Here is a 22,091-nt window from a genome sequence, read left to right as displayed (position 1 = left end):
CTGATGGCAGGTCCTGGACAGCCTGACTGCGTCTTCGGAGGTGGGGAGCAGAACATCCCACTGTGCGTAACTCCTTCTACAGATGTAGTTGGCGGGAATGTTCTGTTCCAGCAACACGTTCATCATGGTGTCCTTGTTGACGCCCGTCAGACCCCTTGTCTTGGTGTCTGAAGTTATCAGCGAGAGCACTCTTTTCTCCAGAGCTTCCACTTGACCCGGGAGGGGTTGGATGTTGTTCCCCTGGGTATACTCCTTGTAAGTGGAGTCGAAGAGTGCTCTGTAGTCTTCGGGCGTCAACTTCCCTTGCTGCTCTTTGGGGCCCCATGCCGGTCCTCCATCCTGGTGGGTGTCAGCTGGACTCGGGTTGGGGGGCGTAGCTGGTGTTGTGGGGCTCTCCCCTGTTATGGGCCTTTTTGGTTTCGGAACTGGCCCGTTACCAGGCAAAGTAGGCCATTGTGTTTTTGGCGTTGTTTCGTCCTGGCTTGGTTTGCTTTCCGGGCCGCTCCCCTTTCTTATTTTCTTCCTTTGCTGGGTGGCTGTCCCCTTGGGGGATGGAGGTGTCTCCCCTTCTGGTGCCGTGTTCCCAGCTGGAGCCTTGGTGGGTACTGTCAAGGGTGTCTCTCCTTCCAGCTTGCTTTTGTTACCACTGGCCGGAGAGTCACCCTTTTTCCGTATTTGGTCCTCTTGGGGAGTGTTGGGGGGCCAATCACTGTCTTCCCCGCCGAATAGTGAGCAGATGGAGGCTATTACATCTTCATCCAGCGCCTCGGTTTGGTCCGCGGTGCTGTTTTCCTCCTTTTCTGTTGGGGAGTCGCCCTTTGGGGGAGCGGGGGATGGGTTCCCCGGTCTTCCTCCCTTGGTTCTGCCGTCCTGGGGTGCAGCTGGTTGGCTGGGTTCTGCACTTTCCCCAGCTAGTGACTTAACGGCAGCTTTTTCCGCTGGGTTGCCCTCGTGGGGAGCGGTTGCAGGTGCTTTTCGGGGGGTCGCCGCGGGCTGCGGCCCTACCCTCCCGCTTTCTTCCAAGGTCGCCGCGCGCCGGGGCCCTACCTTGTTTCCTGGCGCCGTCTCGCCGGGAGATGCATCAGCTCCCTCACATAGGGAGTCGTTCGCAGTTGAGATGCTGCGCATTTGGGGTGACGTACCCCTCCTGCCTGGCATCGTGGCGGTTGCACTGGCCGCTGGCGCGGACCAAAGTGTAGTGGGGGAAAAGAAAACCCAGGGGAATGGAGGGGGAGGAGGGGGGAGGAGCGGACTTTGAAGAAATTAGAGTTTTTGACTTCCCTTCACGGGGATGTCGGGTTAGCAGCTCAGATCCCCCCGTGAGGGGGGAGAGCAGAGAAGAAAGACGCAGTGGGTGCTAGCGGGTCAGAGTGCCGCGTCGCAATTAAGAGAGAGAGGGGATAGGCATCCCTGCCCACAGAGGGGAGCAGAAACGAAGCACCCGCCCTACCCCACGTCACCCTACCCACTAACTTACCCCAACGGAAGCGAGAAAGAGAACCCTGTCTGCTCGATCCACTGGGAGAGCAGTGAAGATAGACAAAGTTTGGGCCTGGCAGGTCAGAGTGCTGCTCAGGCAATTAAGTGTTGAGAAATTAGACCATCCCAGTCTCGAGAAGTGAGACCGAAACGAAGAAAAAACAACATGCAAAAACAACAAATGAAAAAAGAAGGTCTCAACTACCAGCTAGTGGTGTTGGTCCCGAGATTCCAGTCTCCCAAAAGAGGGGATCGGTTTCCGGGTCCAAGCTCCCACAAATGTGGAGTCGGTCCTCTAGGTCCTGACTCCCCAAAGGAGGGGGTCGGTCCTTGCTAACAAAAGTTAGTAAGAAAAAACACCTTAACCTAGCCCGAAAGCCCGGTGGCGGAAAGTTTAGTAACTGAGAGAACAGATGGTGTTTATTTGCTCCCCCACTGAGCAAATTAGGCACAAGGCCGTTTTTAATGTGAGGTAAAAACCAGCTCCCCTAAAAGGGGTCACTCTGGTTACCAAAAATAATAATTGTCCCAGTATAGAGGGCCTCCCCTCCATTGACCGGTACAAACCATCTCAAGTGCAGCATCTGCCGGAACAGACACTACACTTTGATCTTGGCCAAAAGGCCAAGTTCAAACAGTAACTGCTAATTTCCTCAACATTTCTTCAGTGTCTGGCTGCTATCATGGCATTTTGCGTTTTGTTTTTTTGCGTGTTTTTTTTTTTTTTTGCTATATTAAATTAAATTACAAAATACAAAGTAGAATTTCCAAATATTAAATAAATTTAAACAACTAGATGGAAAAAAAGAAATCATCAGCAAACTACAAAGTAGCAATTCTAATTACTAAGTTCATAAGTATAAGCTTAAGTTCTGCTTTCACCGGAATATGCAGCGATCGTTACCTTTGCTCTACATTCACTTCTATTCTTGCTATCTGCCGTTTCTGCTCTCATGAGCTCATCAATATTAAAAATTGAATACTTTTGAATATTTTGTACATTAAAAATTGAATGGTTGTAATGAAAAACATTAGAGTTTCTCAATTATCAGGACACGGCCTGTGCATTGACGGTTCATACACATTATACCTTGTATTAAAGAACCTCCCATTCTCCGCGTATGAAGGTTATGCGCTTAAGTATTTTGGGGCCAGTTTGCACTTAAGTTTGCTCATCAGTGGTAAAAAGGCCTTCTCCGTCTAATGGATCGCCATCTCTTGAGAATATTGGTAAAGCTGCATAATAATCAAGTTCCATTGTGTTCTTATAAATACGGGATTAACTCCGTTTATATTTAAATTGTGTTCTTTATACAGGGTGTCCACAAAGTCTGACTACGTTATGTAGCCAGACTTTGAGGGCACCGTGTAGATTATGTAGCCAGAATCTATCAATGCAGGGAGTTATGATTACAGCTGGTTGGGAGATTCGAACCTGGCCACAAAACCATCTCTATTAGCAAGGAACATGCCTGGCTACATAATCTACACGGTGCCCACAAAGTCTGGCTACATAATGTAGTCAAACTTTGTGGACACGCTGTATTTCTGCTGAACTTGCAGTTGCATTTTCCACGTTTGACATAGCCTTCACCTGTTTTAAGTTTAAGTTTTTTACTGTCGGCTTATTTGAAGCTAAATGATCAAACATGCTTAAAAATAGACGGTTTTATCTTTACTTTGATCTTAGCACTCAGCAAAGTTTTATTAGCATCAGTAGAAAATGGGTATAGAATTCAATTATTAATAGTATTTTCCATGTCCATTTTTTATTGGAATCTGGAATCTCCGGAAATAGACACATTTATCATTTATATAAGATATTAATTTTTCCCATTGATTAACTTAATTATTTAGCGATAATAGGAAGGATTCTACTAAAGCCAGAAATATAAGAATTAGATTGGACAACTTTTGATAGAAATACTTTCAGAGCTAAAATTGTAGATATTATCTTTGATATGTTTAAAGCTCTGTTATTTGCGTCTTTGGTTATTTCCTCAAATGGACTAAGAAGTCCATATTGATAAATTATTAAGATAGAATATTATTATAAACAGCATACATTACAAGAGCTTTTCGCTGTTCTAAATTCCTTTTCCGCATATAATATGTTGAATTCCACCGTGTTGTTACATTTTAAATGAGTTTAAGTGTTTTTCCATTTCATTTGCTAATTGTTAATGGAGAGCGGTTAAAGTAAGAGATTAAATTTCCGTAATGATTGTCTTCGCAGCTATTACGGAAAATAATGAGTATTCTATTCAGAGCTGCAAATTATTCATGCAGCATAATAGTGACTCTAGACTACATTTTCTATCACCGGCAACCATGTTTGCTCCTGAATCTTTGAAGACTAAGAAAATTTTATTGAAGGTTTTACACTCATCCAAAAACATTGTTCAAATTCTAATTTATTCTTGCACTTGTATGTGTACAAGAGAACAGCTCTAAGCAGAGCTTGGTGTTGTTCAAAACCATTTTAAAGTCAATAATCTGCCAAACAGAGAAAGAGATCATTATTTGAAGTAGCTGTTCAAATGTCTTTAGTCAAAGAAATGCTGCTAATTTCATTAATAGATGATTGATTTTTTTTTGTCTTTACTTTTATAAAGTTGAAATGATTACTTTATATAGAAAACTGTAATTTAGGCCATGTTTTGCAATAAGCCTATTAAATCTTATGTTAGATTATGCCGAATATAGTTGCATATTAAGAGCTTTCATTTCTTCTATCAGATAATATATCTCCTATGACCTTTGGCCATTAATATCATTAATTTTATTGCTTGGCCAATATTTATTTTATATTGGTTTAGTGTTTAGCTTGATGTTTTTAGTTGCTGACACTTGTTCCTGGAATATCTGTCTTTGCATGTCCATTGCAATTTCTTTTCCTAACTGCAGCTTTTGCTTCTTCTGCGTGATATTTTTCTAAGATAACATATTAGACGTTGTAAGAGTTTTACCGTATGTGCCATCATTTGATAAGATTGCTTGACAAAATTTGCAAACATGTGTATTTTTATTGACATCAAAACACGCCTAGTAGAAACTGGTTACCGTCATGATTGATAGTTGTTTGTAATGTTTACTTAATATTTTACGCAATTAAATTACTTATTTGTCATTTATCTCAATAAAATGTGCATTATCTAAACCAGAAAATTAAAAAAATATATATGTAACGGCAGAACGGGCTAAACAACGTGGAAAAAGAATATGATGGGAGAAGAATGCTTTATTTTTGTTTCGCACATGGTTGCGATTTACCGTGCAATTCCTCAATGTAAAATCTGAAAGATAGATTAATAATTGTATTAGACGGTGATTTAAAGTAAAAAAAAAAGAAGGTCAATCCGATAGAAAGTGATAGGTTTGAAGATTTGCATACAATTACCTCCATTTGTTTCAAATTCATCGCAAATATGTACATGTTATCATCAGGCCATGCTTGCTATTTAAACACACGGTGTAGAGGGTGCGGGTCCTTCCGGTGATGTTTTACAGGCAAAAAAAACTTGTCTTTGCTTATAGTATAATTAAATTAATACATCGCATATAACATTTTTAACACCTTGCCTTTTGTTTCATCGCTCACCTCTCTCTCTCTCTCTCTTATTCTCTCTCCCTCGCCCTCTCCCTCTCCCTCTCCCTCTCGCTCTCTCTCTAGTAGTAGTAGTAGTAGTAGTAGTAGTAATAGTGCCAGCCCACAGTTATTAAATTTTATGTATTTCTCCTTACGTCGCATATAACATCATTAACACCTTGTCTTTTTTCCCCGCTGCACCCCCTCTCTCTCTCTCTCTCTCTCTCTCTCTCTCTCGTAATAGCAGTAATAATAGTGCCAGCAGACAGTTATTAAATGCGCTTGGAAAACTTAAGAAATTTATTTGTAAGAAAGATTGTATTAATCGATATTATATCAAATTATATAAAATAATATCTGAAATGAAACAGAAGAACATGGAGATTATTTTTTATCAGTAATCCGAAGGAAGTCATTTAATATTTGGCGAGAGAATTAAAAATTTGTTTTTTCAAGCAGTACCTACGCCATCATTAGACAATAGTAGTCTGCATGTATTTTGTTTGTCGAGCAGAGACTTGCTCGACTAATTAATACCATTTAGGACAAGAATATTTGTTGTTAATCAGTTGTATACCAAAGACCGATTAAACGATCAATGTGCTTATTGTTTCATTCCCAACCACACTATATTCGCAAGTCTCGTTTGCAAGATAATTTTGTTGATTCTGTTTTAGAGTAAAGTATAATGAAATCTGTTCCGTCTGCCTGCTTCCCACCTGACTACAACTTGGATGTCTTCAAGTCCAAAGTTAACAAATTCCTAATGAACCGCCCCCTGAAGTAAACACTTCATCAAATCTCCACACTAACGTACTCTACTTGCAATAACCCTTATCCCTGAGTGGCTTCTGGGTCTTGATAAATGGTGACCACCGTGTAAAAAAAAAATTTCATCTCCCCAAACATTGATAATTGCATTAGCATTGAAAGCAACACATGTGTATTATCTTAAAGCCACGTCTATCTTTGAAATGCAGTCTGAACAAGCGTGTAAGTCGACACTAAGATAGCATGTATTCTCTACAGGGTTAAAGAGAATTCACTAGACTAGAATACTAAAATTCCGTACCGAAATGGAATGTTTGACAAAAGAAAACTAACTCGTCTTTTTTTTACAACTAAAATTTATTTATTTATTTCATAAATCGATTCCTTGGAGTGAACGAGCGGTGGTGTAGTTTTACAGGCACGAGTATTTCTGCAATACGTTGTCCCTTTCCGTGGCGCGAAAAAAGATGCTTTTTTCGTCTCAATGTACTAACCTTCGGACCAACAAAAATGCAATGATTTCACAAAGAAGAGTCGAATTCTACAGGATGGAACGATAAATTTGTCGCCCTAAAGAAAATAGCACTACAGTTTATTTTAAAACATTTGTTGAAAAAATCAATTCAAGTAACTAGATTATGTAGTGGAGCTGACGTCTATTCAATGTGGCCATCTTTAGCCTCAATCACTGCTACTGATACGAGTCCGAAATTAGGAGCATGCCTTTTCCACAAGCGCCGTCAGGAGCTCGGCGAATACTCGGCAGATAGCGTCGATCAGGCTACTTTTATTTTGGGAGATCATGTTGGTGATGTTATCGACGTATGACAAAACGAAGTAGACCAGAAAGTTCAGGTGAAGGGAGGCGGGGAAGGGGCAGTTAGAGAAGGGTACAAAGTCGTAACACTCCTACTGAACCCAAACTTGGTTCTCGTTAGCTCCGAGTTCTGCTGCCACACTCAGGTTCTGATTGCACCAGGGGATCACGACACTCTTCAGTACATCCAGGTATACTTTGGTGCTGACTTCGAAGATGTGGGGTGGCATGATGTGGCCCTCACTTGAAACCACACCAAACGCCATAACCGTGGCCTGAGACTTTGTTGAGCTGTACCCTGAAGCGTTGAATCGTCCGGATTTCCATTTTTAGAGTGCTGTTGTCATTACTTATATCGGCTCCTATCGCTCCTGGCCCTGTCGGTGGGGCATTAGAATACGCCGACTGCCCCCCTGCAGTGGCCCTGTCGGTGGGGCATTAGAATACGCCGACTGCCCCCTTGCAGAGGGTAAAAGTCCCTCAATGGGGGTCCTGGATATGACCTTAAACTATATCCAGTGGTGAGGCCCCAGCTTGTGTGCTTTGGGGAGTGTGGAGCCACCCTTTAATTACCATTGCTCCCAGGTCCACTCTGACCCGGAGTAGTAGTACCTGTTAGGGTCCCAACTATGGGTTAAATAGAAACCGACGTGAAAACAACAAATATATTCTATTAAAAAAAAAATTCTTCAAAATCTTTGGATTCGGCATTAAATAACCCGAAAAGGGTTGATATGCCGTAAAACAAAAACAACCAACCAACGTATCGCTCCTGGGGTATGTACACAACTTACTAGCTGGTAGATTGCCTGCAACAAAGAAACCCGGTTTTCATCCAACAAAAATGAAATTGTCTTTTGTTTTTCTAGAGCGACACTTTTATCGTTCCACTCTGTATATTTAATCAATAAAGCCGTTTTAATAATTTTTGAGTATTATAAAACAGTAATTTTGAGCAGAAAAGTGTAATAACTCGCAGAAAATATAAGTTTATTAACATGTCTATGAAAATAATGGCATTGTATTTTAAATTTAGAACTGACTCAAATGCGATAAATTAATAAGTATCAAGAAATACTCCGTAAGTAATATTATGCTACATAGTTCAATACAAATCATAAAATCCCAACAATCAGAATCACAATCTTTAATTTACTGTTTTAGTCTAGCACCCTTGAAAGACGAGGTTCTTTTTGCACTGTTTCTTTTAAATGTGTCTTTTTGTGCAGAAGGTTTCGCTGACTTCTTTCTTCCACGTAAAACCGCTTCACGTCGCAATTAATAGGAGTTTCTTTCTAAGTCTATTACAACAATGATCATTTATTATTATAATGATCATTCCAAAACGAGGCTATATGATAGGGAGGTTATTCTCATATTTTTATCGAGTTTTTCTAGATTATTCTTTTGAGAACCAAATTACGCGAAGCAGTTTGGCTCCAAAAATTGTTTTGTCATTTTTCAAAGGATAACATATTGACTAAATAGCGAAGCGTAACGTATGAACAAAGGCTAATTTTATATAGATGATTATTATATTCAATGATATTCGTGGTATTATTATTGTTATTATTTCATGCTGTTTGGGAATTCGTTACAATATTATTTTAAAATTTTCTTCGTGACTTTTATATAATTTATTTTTCTTACTTCCAGTTAAATTTATGCATTGCATTGCCAGTGTTGAATTAATACGTTTTTATCATTATATTTTGGATGAGAAAAAAACTAAATCGAATTAGTATTTCTTGGAAAGCTTGATGATTAGCGGCTAAGCCATTTAATTTTTTTTTTCTCGGAAGGGACGCAAAAATTCGCGTTCGATCGAAATATTTGCGTTTGGCGTGATATATATATATATATATATATATATATATATATATATATATATATATATATATAGTCAGTAGAGTTTAGTTTCCTAGAAGTACATCCAACGAAACAACATGTGTCTTCCTAAGAGTGCTCAATGAGTGAACAGAGCAGGTATATTTATTTATACAAACATTAATGGCTACATATGTGCATACATGTTTCTGTAATCACCCGCGTTGGGGGATTACGTCTTCAGGCCAAGAATTACCGTCGAAAACTCAGGCCAAGAATTACTGTCGAAAACTGATATTTCAACCAAATACATTTTCCTATTTCGTTTGTCAAGTTAGAATGTAATCTGGATGGAAGTCATAAAACGGTCAGAGGACAAGTGAGGTCTTTGAAGATAATAAACATCTTTTTTTTTCATTTCCCTTTCTCTTTATCCATCCCATCTTTTGGTTTTTATGGCATAAGGTACTTGGGAATTTAGTATTTTTGTCTTGCAGTCTGTAAATTAAGAACGTTTCCTATGGTCACTAAGTACTGACTGGTGTTTTTCAATCTACACCCATCCATACACATACATACAACACACACACAACATATACACACACAGACACACCCACACCACACAGGTTAATACAGATATTCAAAAGCGAATATATGCTGTTCGTTTTATTTTACTCACACACACGTACTGAAACTAGGCAATAACTATAACTACGCAAGAATAAAGTGTGTGTGTGTGTGTGTGTGTGTGTGTGTGTGTGTGTGTGTGTGTGTGTGTAAGCGGATTAAAGACATATTTAAGGATTCTTTTAATGGAGTCTTATCAAGGCAGTGCTTAAGCATACGAAAGAAATTATCGAAAATATATTTAGTGTCTTTCTAACTTGCCTATGTGTTCCTAGCTATTTCTCTCCCTGGTGCTACCAGATAAGGCTGTCTGAAGATATTGGCTTTCTGAGACGAAATGCATCTAACACTGATGCTTTTTGTATTTCTACTTCCTTTTGCAAAACCTAATTATTTTCTGCAAAACAAAAACAATAAAAAAACAACACACTGTTTCCACCTTTCTTTTTTTATCTTCTCGACTTCCTGACTTGTTTCCTAACTTAAAATGTACCAAACATTAATGTGTTAATCATTTTTCTATCCCCCATTGAAAAACTCATTCATGTTCTGCAGTGCAGGGAATAAAATCCACTATAAAACAACCAAACCAAATAAAAAGATAAAAATGAGCTTGAAGAATAAAAACATTCTACAAAATAACTGAATGCAACATGAATACTATTTCCAAAACAACTGAATTCGGCATTAAATAACCTGAAAAGGGTTGATATGCCGTAAAACAAAACAACCAAACTTTCTCTCATCTTCTGATGAAAAGACTTAAGCTTCGCAATGCCTAGGTAAAAGAGCATTCATAGCACCTCTTCTAATAAATGTCTTTTACGTATTGAACTGACATTCATATACACTAGTATGTATTGTGTACTTCGATTATTTTCTCCATATACACACACAAACACAGACACGCACACGCATATATACATATACATATATATATATATATATATATATTCTTTAGTTCTGAGATTAAGTTATGTTTTAAAATACATCCATGTACTGTAATTTGCTATTAACTGAAAGAGTCATCTATCAATCTCTTAACTGTCTATATATGTTTCTAGTTTATGTGAATTCAACCAATCTCTAATATTTTTAATGTTTTTAGCATTAAGAGATGCAACGTTTTGCAACGTTGCTTTTTTGTTGCTTTATTTTTCTATTAAATGTTGTGTTTGTACATAATATTATATATAAATTAAAGGGTATGTTTTACTGTTCACCGAAAAAGTTGTCAAAGATCAAATATATAATAAACGTTACGAGAGGCAAGATAAGTTATTTATCTACCTGACTGGGTAGGTTTTTAGTGATTTTATTACATGTAAAATGTTTATTCGGCTCGAAAAACGAACAATGCCCACCGATTCGAACCACAACAAAAGATGTCTGCGTAACAAATACTTTGTGGGCACTTTGCTTGTGGTTGTGTGCCCTTGAAACTTGCTTGTTTTTCGAGCCGATTAAACATTTTACATTATAGTAAAAACACACATATATGTGTGTATGTATGTATGTATGTATGTATGTATGTATGTATGTATGTGTGTGTGTATAAATAGAATTATATATATATATATATATATATATATATAATGTCCACTTGTCTACTCATTACTCGATAAATATTGATTTAAAACAAATTGTTAGGCGTAAATGTTCTAATGTAGGTTATATTTAAATGTAATGTACGTTATATCTAATGTAGTTTATATTTAAATTAATTTGTGAAATGTTAGCACTATATATTGGACATTATCTATCTATCTATATATATATATATATATATATATATATATATATATTATTAAATTATATTATCTATATATCTATACTAGACTACCCCGTGAACCGTGTGGTCAGTATGTTGTATTAGCTATGGAATTCATGAATTAGCATGACACTTTTGACTGGCAAGCAATCTACGAAAGATTAATGCAAGCAACAGTCACTAGTTTTGTCTTCTCTGCGCCAGCCTCTCGAACCAAAGGTTCTCAAGTCCTTCGCCACCCTTACTCAAGGAACGCCTCTATGCTGGTCTATCTTCGGCTAGCTCCTTCCACACATTCACATCGATGCTAAGAGCGATCAGATCCCGTTTGGCTACGTCTTTAAAGTTCAGCACCGCGCGACCGCGGCTTCTTGATCCATTTGACAGTTCGCTGTAGAGGATATCCTTAGGGAGACGGCCATCGGGCATTCTGCGTAGGTGTTCAAGCCAGCGCGATCGTCGAATCTTGAGTGTCTGGAACAAGGAGCGACTAGCAGCACGTCTTAGCACCTATTCGTTGGTGATTCCATCCCACGAATTGATGCCCATGATATGTCGTAAGCATCGGAGATGGTAGACGTTCAGTCTTTGCTTGTGACGATCATACGTGGTCCAAGTCTCTGTTCCATACAGTAGGGTACTCAGAACACAGCATTCGTAGATGCGGCATTTTGTGCGAGAAGTGAGGTATTTATTGAACCATGCTTTTTCACGTAGTCGGTTGAAAGTATACGCTGCTCTACCTATGCCCGTTTGTAGCTCCTGTTCAATGGATACTCCCTTGTTGATGTTGGATCCAAGATACACAAAGTTCTCGACAGTCTCTAGTTCGTAGCCATTGATGGTGATTGGTGATGCGTCACCCTGGTGCATCACGACTGTCTTTTTCACACTGATTACCAGTGCGAACTCCGCACAAGCAGCGTTCAATTTTTAAAGCAGCCGCTGGAGTCCACTTGCGGAGTGTGAGACGAATGCAGCATCGTCTTCAAATAGCAGTTCAAATATTAGGATTTCGAATCTTGGTTTTGGCGCGTAGGCGAGCGAAGTTAAAAAATTCTCCATCAGAGCAAGTATGAAGGAACACACTGTCTTTGTCCTCGTGATTTCCAAAAGCGTGGTGCAGAAGAACTGAGAAGAAAATGGCAAACAGTTTGGCAGCCAACACACAACCTTGCTTGACTCTACTGCACACGGGGAAGTTGTCAGACATCTCACCCTCGAAGAAGACTGCGGTTGTCATGTTATCATGGAGCCATCTTATCAAACTAATAAGAGTTGGTGGACAGCCCAACTTTTGTAGGATGGCAAACAGACCATCTCTACTGACCATGTCAAATTCTTTCGTGAGGTCCACAAATGCGATATGTAGAGGTCTACGTTGTTTTCTGCATTTTTCCTGAATTTGACGCACTGAAAATATCATGTCCGTGGTTGAGCGCCCGCTGCGGAAGCCGCATTGCGATTCTGGATAAACGCGGTTTGCAATCTGCTGGAGACTTGGAAAGAGTACTTTGGCAAAGACTTTGTCGGTGACACTTTGTCGGTGACACTGAGTAAAGATATACCACGGTATTTATTGCAATCTCCTTTGTCTCCTTTTTTGAATAAAGTGACAATTTTAGCATCTTTCATAGCTGTTGGAAATTTTCCGTTTCGCCAACTGGTGAAGAGGAGGTCGTACAAGTGCGGGAGTAAGAACTTATCGCACTTGAACAGATCTGCTGGAATCTCGTCGGTACTTGGGGCCTTCCCTCCATTCGTGTGTTGGAGAGCTACTTCGAGTTCTGACATAGTTGGAATCTTGTCTAGTTCGACTAGGATGTCAAAGTTAGGAGTGGAATTTAAAGCTGTAACTGTGATGTTGCGTGGTCCGCCATATAGTACAGAGTAGTGCTCCACCCAGCGTTCAAGCTGCTTCGTAGGATCAGTGATGAGCACCCCTTTGGTAGATTTTAAAGGTCAAACTTGTTTTGCGCTCGGACCAGTTGCCTAGCGGAGTCCACGGTACATCACACAGGTTACCGCAATCAGCAGCAGTCTGAATTTCGTCGCACAGGTTGTTCCAGTAGTTATTTGCACAGTGCCTAGCAGCTTTCTGGAATTGACTGCGAGCCTCTTTCAGTTTGGACAGGGTGCTGCGTATCGGCCTGCTCACATAGTTCTTGTGAGCATCGTTTGAAATTATATTAAAATGAAAAAAGAATATAGATAGATATCTATGAGTCGTTCTGTTTATTATAATTGATTATTTTTTTAAAAATTACAGTTACTGAATTATAAGTGGTTGGCCATACTTATAGGTAAATGTGCACTGAACAGATTCCATAATACTTATTATAGTTAAATTCATATTTTTATATATCTGCTTTTTTTTACATCGTTCATTTCTGTATTACGTTTAAGTTATTTAAAACCCCACTCTTCCCATGTTAAATAATAATTTCGAAAAAATAATGTTAATATTTCAGCGTGCAATTGTTCTTTTGCTTTTTTTCGCGTTTAAATTATCCAAATAAACAATTGTTAATAATGTCTGATTTTTTTTACAGCGTCCATTTCTATATTACGTTTAAGTTATTTTTAACCCCACTCTTCCCATGTAAAAATAATAATTTCGAAATAACTACGTTAATATTTCAGTGCGCAGGTCATGCGTGCATGCGTAACCGGATGTCGTAAACCGGAAAGTGGGTTACAAAACATCGTTAAAAGCTCATTTGAGTTTTTTAATTATATATATATATATAATATATACATTATTAAATTATATATATATATATATATATATATATATATATATAAAGTAGTTGCGTTCAAGGTGAAGGTCAATGTCATAGCCTTTGCGTATATACTCTTCTATATCCCTCACCACTGAACTGATCATGACCAAACCCGGCAAGATGATAATCCCCAACCTAGGGATGATGCAGACTATTTACCAAGGCAAATACCTAAGGTCAATGTCATGGCATATATATATATACAACTTATAGCTCACACGACTGTACAGATCATGAGCAAACCTGGCTTGATGATTGTCTTCGGCCTAGGGATGGTGCACACTATTTTCAAGGTCAAAGTCCCAAGTGAAGTTAATAAGTATTCTTCATTAACTCCATATTAAATGAAGAATGTTATTACGCATATTAACGGTACATCTTTAACACATAAGTCATTTTATTTTAGCTTCAAGTTTGATTCATCAAACACGTATTCATGAAAAATTCTCTTCGGATTTCAATCCACTCAATTTTTATTCTTAAATTATTCACACTGTTCAAAACTGAAACTATTTTATGGTTTTTGAAAAAAAAATATGGAATAAGAATTCTAGGCATTAGGTTTTCGCTTGTGTTGTAATAATACTTCTCAAATTATTTACGGACAATTATTCTTATATTGAGTGTTATTCGCACAACGTTTCTGTTGTTGAAACCTACCACCTTCGTCGGGTGTTAGTCACTGTTCTTATTTTCTTAACAAAGGAAAAGGTGTTAGCTCTGTATTGTAAGAAATCCGACAGTCGATTTGTGGGTTTGTCAGTAAATTATAAAAATATGTGGATTTTAAGAGGCACCAGGGTATTGTATTTATTATTTAAAGATATTTTTATGATTAAATGTTAATGGAATCCTTATGGTAATTGTCATTATTAGTAAGAAATGTTTTAAGAAACCGTGGATAGACATCCCCCGCGTGTCTTTCTTCTCGACTCTAAGAAAAGGGGTTTCTATTGTGGGGTTTATCACCCTTGGACTGTTCGTATTTTTTCTTCTTATTTTATCCATGGAAATTTGTAATTAACGGATTCTAAATGTGCTTAAATTCAATATTTGGACAGTTTAGAGGGCTGTTGCTATCAGCTATATGAGCTGCTTCTTTGCGTTTTCTGACGATCCATCTTTCTATATCTAGTATTGGGGAATGCGTGCCTTTTTCTCTCCGTGTATGGTCTGCTATGGCTGATATTTTTTTATTTCTCCACAGCATTTTGGCGTTCTTCTAGTCTTACTTTAGGGAGGACGGAATGTTTCACCTTTGTAAAGTTTCCAACATTTACATGAAATTTCATAAAGGCAGTTTTTTGCCAGGGGTCGGGGGTTTTACTTACACAAGGTGTTTCCAGGGTGTTGAGTTGCTCCTTAATACTGTCCTAATACAATACTTACTGCATATTTAAAAAAAATTTCTATGTAAGTTATATATCCAGAATGCTTTTAGTTCTATATAAATTAAATAGCAAGAATGTAAGTTTTTGTATATTCAGAAATTTCACTGAAGCAGAGTTGAAGTTTTTTCAGCTTGGTTGTGCAAGAATACATTTTTAATTGTCAGAAATATTTTATAAAAACAGTCAAATCATGACAAAACCAAATCAGAGTTTGCATAGTCTTTTGATGTTTGTTAATTTCACCAAACTGAAACAGGATATTTTATTTTAGTTACAAGTAGGACCCGTGGACTGGCGTTGCCCGGTGGTAATATGTCGCCACCTCATGTGAACAAAATAACAATTTAACTACGGTTTTTCTTGGGAGACACTGCCCGCCCAGTAGCACAAAAGGAATGTACCGTGACGAAGTACGCACGCATTTATATATGTATATATATATATATATATATATATATATATATATATATATATATATATATATCCAATATACTAATAATACTTAAACGCAACTATTTCGGGAGATAAATTTTTCAATTTAGTCACGAGTTAAACTGTAAGCTTAATTATAGTTGGACGTCATGGTCTTTGTCGTGGTCGTCGTCATATAATAATTAAAAGAAATAGTTTCGTATTTTGTAAATTGTTTAATGTTTTTGTATGAACATTTGTGATGAAAAATCTTAATATAAAAGTAGATATATATTTGGGAGCCAAATTTGTCAATATATAAATGTATATGCAATGAGACTGTTTGGAACATCACCAATATACACGTAGTATTTTTAAACTGTTTTTGTTCGCCACATTAAAAACTGACCTTGCGTAAAACTCTCCCATCCTAAGGGAAGCCGTGTGGGGCAGGTAAATAAGAACATCATCAAGGTACGTTTTCTGGATTTTATGGCAAGAAAACTCGAAAAACTAACCGTAGTTAAACTGTTATTTTTTCATGTGATATAAAAATAATAAAAATATGTTCCATTCAAAGTGGTTTATTCCAAATGTCTTTTAAGCAAAACAAGTTATTTTGTATGTTAAAATGAATATGAAACAATATTACTTATATTAATGCATAACTAAGACTAGAAGATCCGTTTTTCACATGTGACTGACAGGAACAGAAGAGAATTTAAAAGAGAGCAGACAATAAGTAAAAAAGCGAACAAATTTACTCATGGAATGGTGCAATATTGTTTTTGTTTTGTTTTTTAGTTGTCCATCCTTGGCCGGGTTTATTTTTAAGTCGTTATTTGAGACAAGTTTCTTTCTTTATGTTTTCGCCCCTTTTGGCGACTGTATTTTCCGTAGTAACGTATATTTTATTTTCTTTCTTTTATTTATTTATTTTTTATTACACTTTCACCCCAAACAAGGCACATTGCCATTAAAATACTTGTAAAACAAGCAGAAGGATCCAACATTATGTCGGTGGGACATGGCCTGAAGTTTAGATGACAGTTCGGGACCTATTAGGTTGGCTACTCTCATTGAAACCTGTCCAGGAGCGAGAGACTAGTAGCAGATGCACCAGCCCAAATGTGACAACAGTACTCCATAATGGGCGAATGGTGGTTTTGTAGAAGCACAAGATACTTTCAGGCGTAAGTAACTTTCTGGCACGATAGAGAGAGCCCACTTTCTTTGCCGCAGTCTTTTCATATTGAGCTTTTTTATGTATAAAGGCTTAGTCCCGGCAACCAAAATAGATATCATGTACCAAATTAAATATAATGTACGGTGGATAGCGTCGCAGCCGTTAAAAACAAACAAAGGAAAGAAATATAAATTTTAGTCAGCATCTTGTGTTTTTTTTTCAAAAGTTTCGTTATTGCCGTTATCATTGTTTTGACACAACTTAAAAAGTATATCGCTGCCCCATGTCTATTTAATCTAGTGTGCGTTTCTGTTTCTTCCGACCGCACGCCGGTATCAGCAAGCCACTTTTCATCTTCGCGTTTACACATCCATTTTCTTCGATGTCGACTTCGTTTCTGAGCACGTGTTGCATTTTTTCTACTTATTTTCCTTCCTCTTCTCGCGCACACTTCTTAATTTGCATATGTGCGAGTTTCTGTTACTGCTGCAAATTTTTTTTCGCGTGCCATCCCTTCGCTGCAGTATGTTACATGTGTAAGGTGTTAATTTCAATTTAAATCGCCTGTTCCTTCTTTCATCAGATTATTTGGATTATCGATTATCCATACTTATCGAAGACATTCCGATACAAAAGCTAGTTAAGAATACTGTCAAGCACATAATCTATATTCTTGTGATATTTTATAAACATCGGTCCAACCGTTTTCGAGTTCATAGGGAATGAACTTTCACAAACACACAGATACACACATTAGGTTCCTTTTATACCATAGTAGAGATAGCGATAAAGATATGCGCATGTGAGTGGGTTTGAGAAAGAAAGGGAATATACCGTCACAGGCTGCCCGTCGTTGCCAGGTCGTAAAATACGCATAATATTATATTTTAATTCATACAGAAACCGAGACATGTGCATGCGAGTATTATGTTTTTTCTTTCAAAACAGTTCACTTCTTGTAAGCAGAAAAAATACCCGAGCTGAGACTGAAACCTAAACCTGAAGACAGTAAGTCAAAAACGATAACCATTAGTCGAGATTGACACGATCTTTTAAAAATATTTTCAAACCTACTTATTTTTACATAATGTGAACGATCCTCCATACCAATCTTTCAATTTTGACCTATTTAGCCACCCTTTTTTCTGGATGAAACATATTTAAAATTTTTCACATGTCTGAATACGCTATATACCAAAATTTCAAGTCTGTAGACGAAAAACTTGTTGAGTATATAGGTTGAGAAGTATCTTCACACACACACACACACATTCCCGCTTTAATAAATATATAGATAATTCAATTGACTATATCAAAAATACTTTATTTCTTATTATCATGGGATATCAGTCCGTTAAAGGAAAGCTTTTATCTCCTACTTCTTTTGACTCTCTACAAAACGATTTCGTACATTAAACTAAACGTGCCAGCTGCTTAGACGTTCAATGCAATACAGACCTTTTGCAATAATCTGAGTTTATTTACAAAGAACGATTCAGGAGAGGTGAAACTTTGCCATCGCCCATTCGAAATAAAATCGTGCTGCTTTTAAATGACTATTTGTGTGGCGGCGTCTGTTTGAATCAATTGCAAACTGGCCTTTTCTGCCATTGGCCATTTTAGAAATTAACCTTCAAATCGCCATTTCAAAAGCCGACTCAGCAGCTTTTCTCTTATGCATAATTTTTTTTATTTAAGAAAATGTTGACTTCCCTTCCAAACTCGCCAAACAATTCCAGTGCCAAAATATCTACAAATACATCTATTCACATTCCGTGTTCATCACAAGATGACAATAAACAACAGCTTTACCAAAAACGTTTCTTTTGCTACGTAAGAAATTTTGCAATTCAATGGCTTTCGGGGGTGGAAATATTTATCGTGAACTTTAGCAACGCCATTCTATTGTTGAACCTTTTCTGTAATGTTTTCGAGTCATTATTAACTAGCAGGATACCTGGCCTTGTCCGGGAGTGGCGGGGGGCGGAATAATACAATAAAACAATATATGTGTTTTACTTCAGGAATTTTTCGCTTTCTCCCTCCGGACCTCACTTACAGATTACACCCTTTCTCCAGCAAGTGGCTCGATATAGGAGAAAAAGAAAAAGAGATCTTATTGATTTTCAATGTTGCTTTTGAGATAATTAAAAATAATAAATAAATAAATTATCCCCCGCTCTGTGTATACTAATTATATTCACAGTCACAACTAGGGAACGGACGAATGTTTTTACCATAACCAGATTTGTGTCTGATATAGTGGAACAACTTAACACTCCTTGAAATGGATTACTCAATGCATAAAAGACGTTAGAAAGCGGAAGTTAGTCATTCGAAGGTAATCTCTATTTGTTGCATTGTTCGTTTATAACAAGGTTGTCAAAACATGCTTGGTTAATATACCCGGGAATTATAGTGCAAGAAATATACAAACAATCACATTTAAAATAGCAGTTATAACTTACTTTTTGTGTTGTATCTCATTATTTTATACCGATTATATTTCTGCATGGATATATCAGTGTCTAATATAATGCGAAATATATACTTTGTACTTTATTTTCCAGATTTAATCCAACACACAGGCAAAAAATTTACCGCTGTCATTTATATAATACAAGCAGAGTGACAAGATGTTGCCCGGGATTTAAAAAAGAATTAACAAATGATCCACACTTCTAATGTTATTAATAATTTTATATAATGACTTGAATTAAGTTTAAAATGCAAAAGTCAAGTACAATGGCTCAATGTTACTCTAAACAGAAGCGTTCATTTTGAACGCGCCTCTGTCTAATCAAAGGACTTACTGTTCATTTTATGAGCCGATTAATTCTGCTCGTGTGGTGATAAAACTTTTTGAATGCAATTATGTTGGTCAACTTTGACCAAAATTGGACTGTTTCTTTTTTTAATTACATTTCTTCGATTATCGATTTTTGATACTTATCAGAGGTATAGCGATACAAAACCTACCCAGAAACACTTTCAGGCGCATAAGGTACATGTGTTTGTTTTTTTTCTAATCGGCCCAGTCGTTTTGGAGTCAATAGGGAACGACCCCCCCCACACACACACATAGATAAACTGCCTTTTATATATTAGTAGAGATAGAAATGAAGAAGCACCGGTGATTGATATGGGATGTTGGTAAATTTTGTGTGTGAGTCTAACTTACTGCGACTTCCTTTAAGCATATCCTTGTTTGCTGAGAGTCAGCAAGTTGAGAGTTGAATGAAACCGACTTAAAACTACCGGAAATATGCATCGGTTATTAGCAGGAAGTGTGACCAAAATAAAAGTATATATTGTGTTTGTGTTTATAGTTCTATGCTGACTGAATTTAGAGGTGGAAATTCGGCGATACTTTTTTTTAGTATAGAAGATAACATTAATTTTAATCTTGTAATATAGTTAATCAAGTCATTGCGGAAATTACGCCAACGCTAGCGTGCCTTAAAATCGATGCAGGTTCGAGCTTGATTAATGATCTTCCAAATCCAATAATAAGATCATTTGTATACATTTACACGGATGATACAACTGTTTATGGCAGCACTTGGAAGATCATTAGTAACGATGATATTGCTAATCTAAAGCTGATAAACTTCTGGGTTTGACCTTTACTCCTGATCTTAAATGGAACACAAGTCTGTGGCCAAGGTCGCTGGGAAAATGGTGGGATCCTTCTAACGCTCCAGAAGATATCTCACTAATAATGCAATTCTCTATCTATATAAAAGCCAAGTACGTCCAAGGATGGAGTACTGCTGCCACATCTGAGCAGGAGCTGCTAAGACCAGCCTATCCTGCCTTGACAGAGTACAAAAAAGACTTCGTGGCTTAGTGGGGGGATGCCCTTTTCTCTTCCCTGCAACCATTCCCACAGAAGAGACGTAGCGAGTCTATCTTTGTTCTATCGTTATTTCCATGGCAAGTGCTCGTCTGAGCTCAATTCTCTAGTCCCCCCTCGCCAATCTTTTTCAAAAAACACCCGACTAGCTGAAACCACCGTCAATAATTTCCCCTACTCCTTATCTGTGCTTAAATCAAAACGTAGATTCCATGAACAAAGCTTCTTTCTTAGAACGGCACGCCTGTGGAACTCTGTTCCGCTTGCCTGTTTCTCTCCCGACTTCAACCTGGATGTCTTCAAGTCCAACACAAACAAATTCCTGATGAACCGCCTCCTTAAGTAATGACACTTTATCAATTCTCCAATACTATTACTACACTATCCCATTGATTACTGTACACACAATAACCCTTATCCCCGAGTGGCCCTTGGGCTTTGATAAGTGGTGAAGTCCATATAAAAAAAAAACGTAGTGACATTGGGGAATATTCGGCTTGCTACTTTCCATACTGTTCTCTCTTTTGCGATCAATGCACAGATATTTGTTTTGTTCAGTTGAAACCTGGGGTCATACCTTTCAATAACCGATTTGATTAGATAAGCTCCTTCAATTGACTCGAACACTATATAAAGTTGGGGACTTATATTCAATCCGTTGCTAATGTTGTAGTTGATGGTGAGTATCATTCTTTCATTTCTAATGAATCAGATGATTTTTTGGCATTCGTTTCCCCTATATATTTCTAGTTAGAATTCGTACTAGTTAAACATCTCTTGGCGGTAGTGTTTCGGTGGAAAAAAACTAAATCCGCACTTGGAAAATCATGGTTGAAAGTGTGTGTCGTTAATCACGTAGCTACCGTGGCTCTCATGGTAAGATTATTTGAAAAATGGTTTAATTTTTATCGAGGCTGTTTATAGCATGTCTTTATTGGCATCAGATTTAAAGGCGACGATCCTGTATCCGATAGAAATTCAATTCCAGAAAATTATTCTTCATTACAAACTTATAATCAACCCGTCTCATGAACACTTATCCTCGAGTGACTTTTTATCTTTATGTATGACTAGCGGGGTTAGCCGGTGCTCCTGGGGAAAAAAAGTATTTCTATAAATATCTGTATCTCTATTCTTCTCGGCTCATCTGTTTTTCCGCCGAGCCAATTCCTTTCAGAACGTACACACACACATATACACACATACACACACAAACACACATACATCCATACATACACACACACATACATACATACACACATGATGATGATTGCAACGTCTTTTCAGACGAGTGCCACTCCCTCAGACACTTAAAGTCCATGACCCCAAAAATTACTTCCATCGCCACAGGACCATTTTAATAGACAAGTGCCTGAGAGAGTATCTATACACAGATGATGTTACAGAGTCTTAGCTTTGTACGACAGCTAATTCTCTCTCTCGGTTCAAAATGTTGAGATCCAGCAACAAGCAAGAGCAAGATAGCCAGCAACAAATTAAATTGCAGACCAGCTTAATGCGGGTACTGGTCTCCCGCTTTATGGTTTTTTATATCAGAGATTTGCTCCTCCTAGAAAGGTTGC

The sequence above is a fragment of the Euprymna scolopes genome, chromosome 25 (genome assembly GCF_053919585.1).
Source record: "Euprymna scolopes isolate OS-2025 chromosome 25, ASM5391958v1, whole genome shotgun sequence".
Lineage (NCBI taxonomy): Eukaryota > Metazoa > Mollusca > Cephalopoda > Sepiida > Sepiolidae > Euprymna > Euprymna scolopes.
This window is presented reverse-complemented; position numbering follows the sequence as displayed.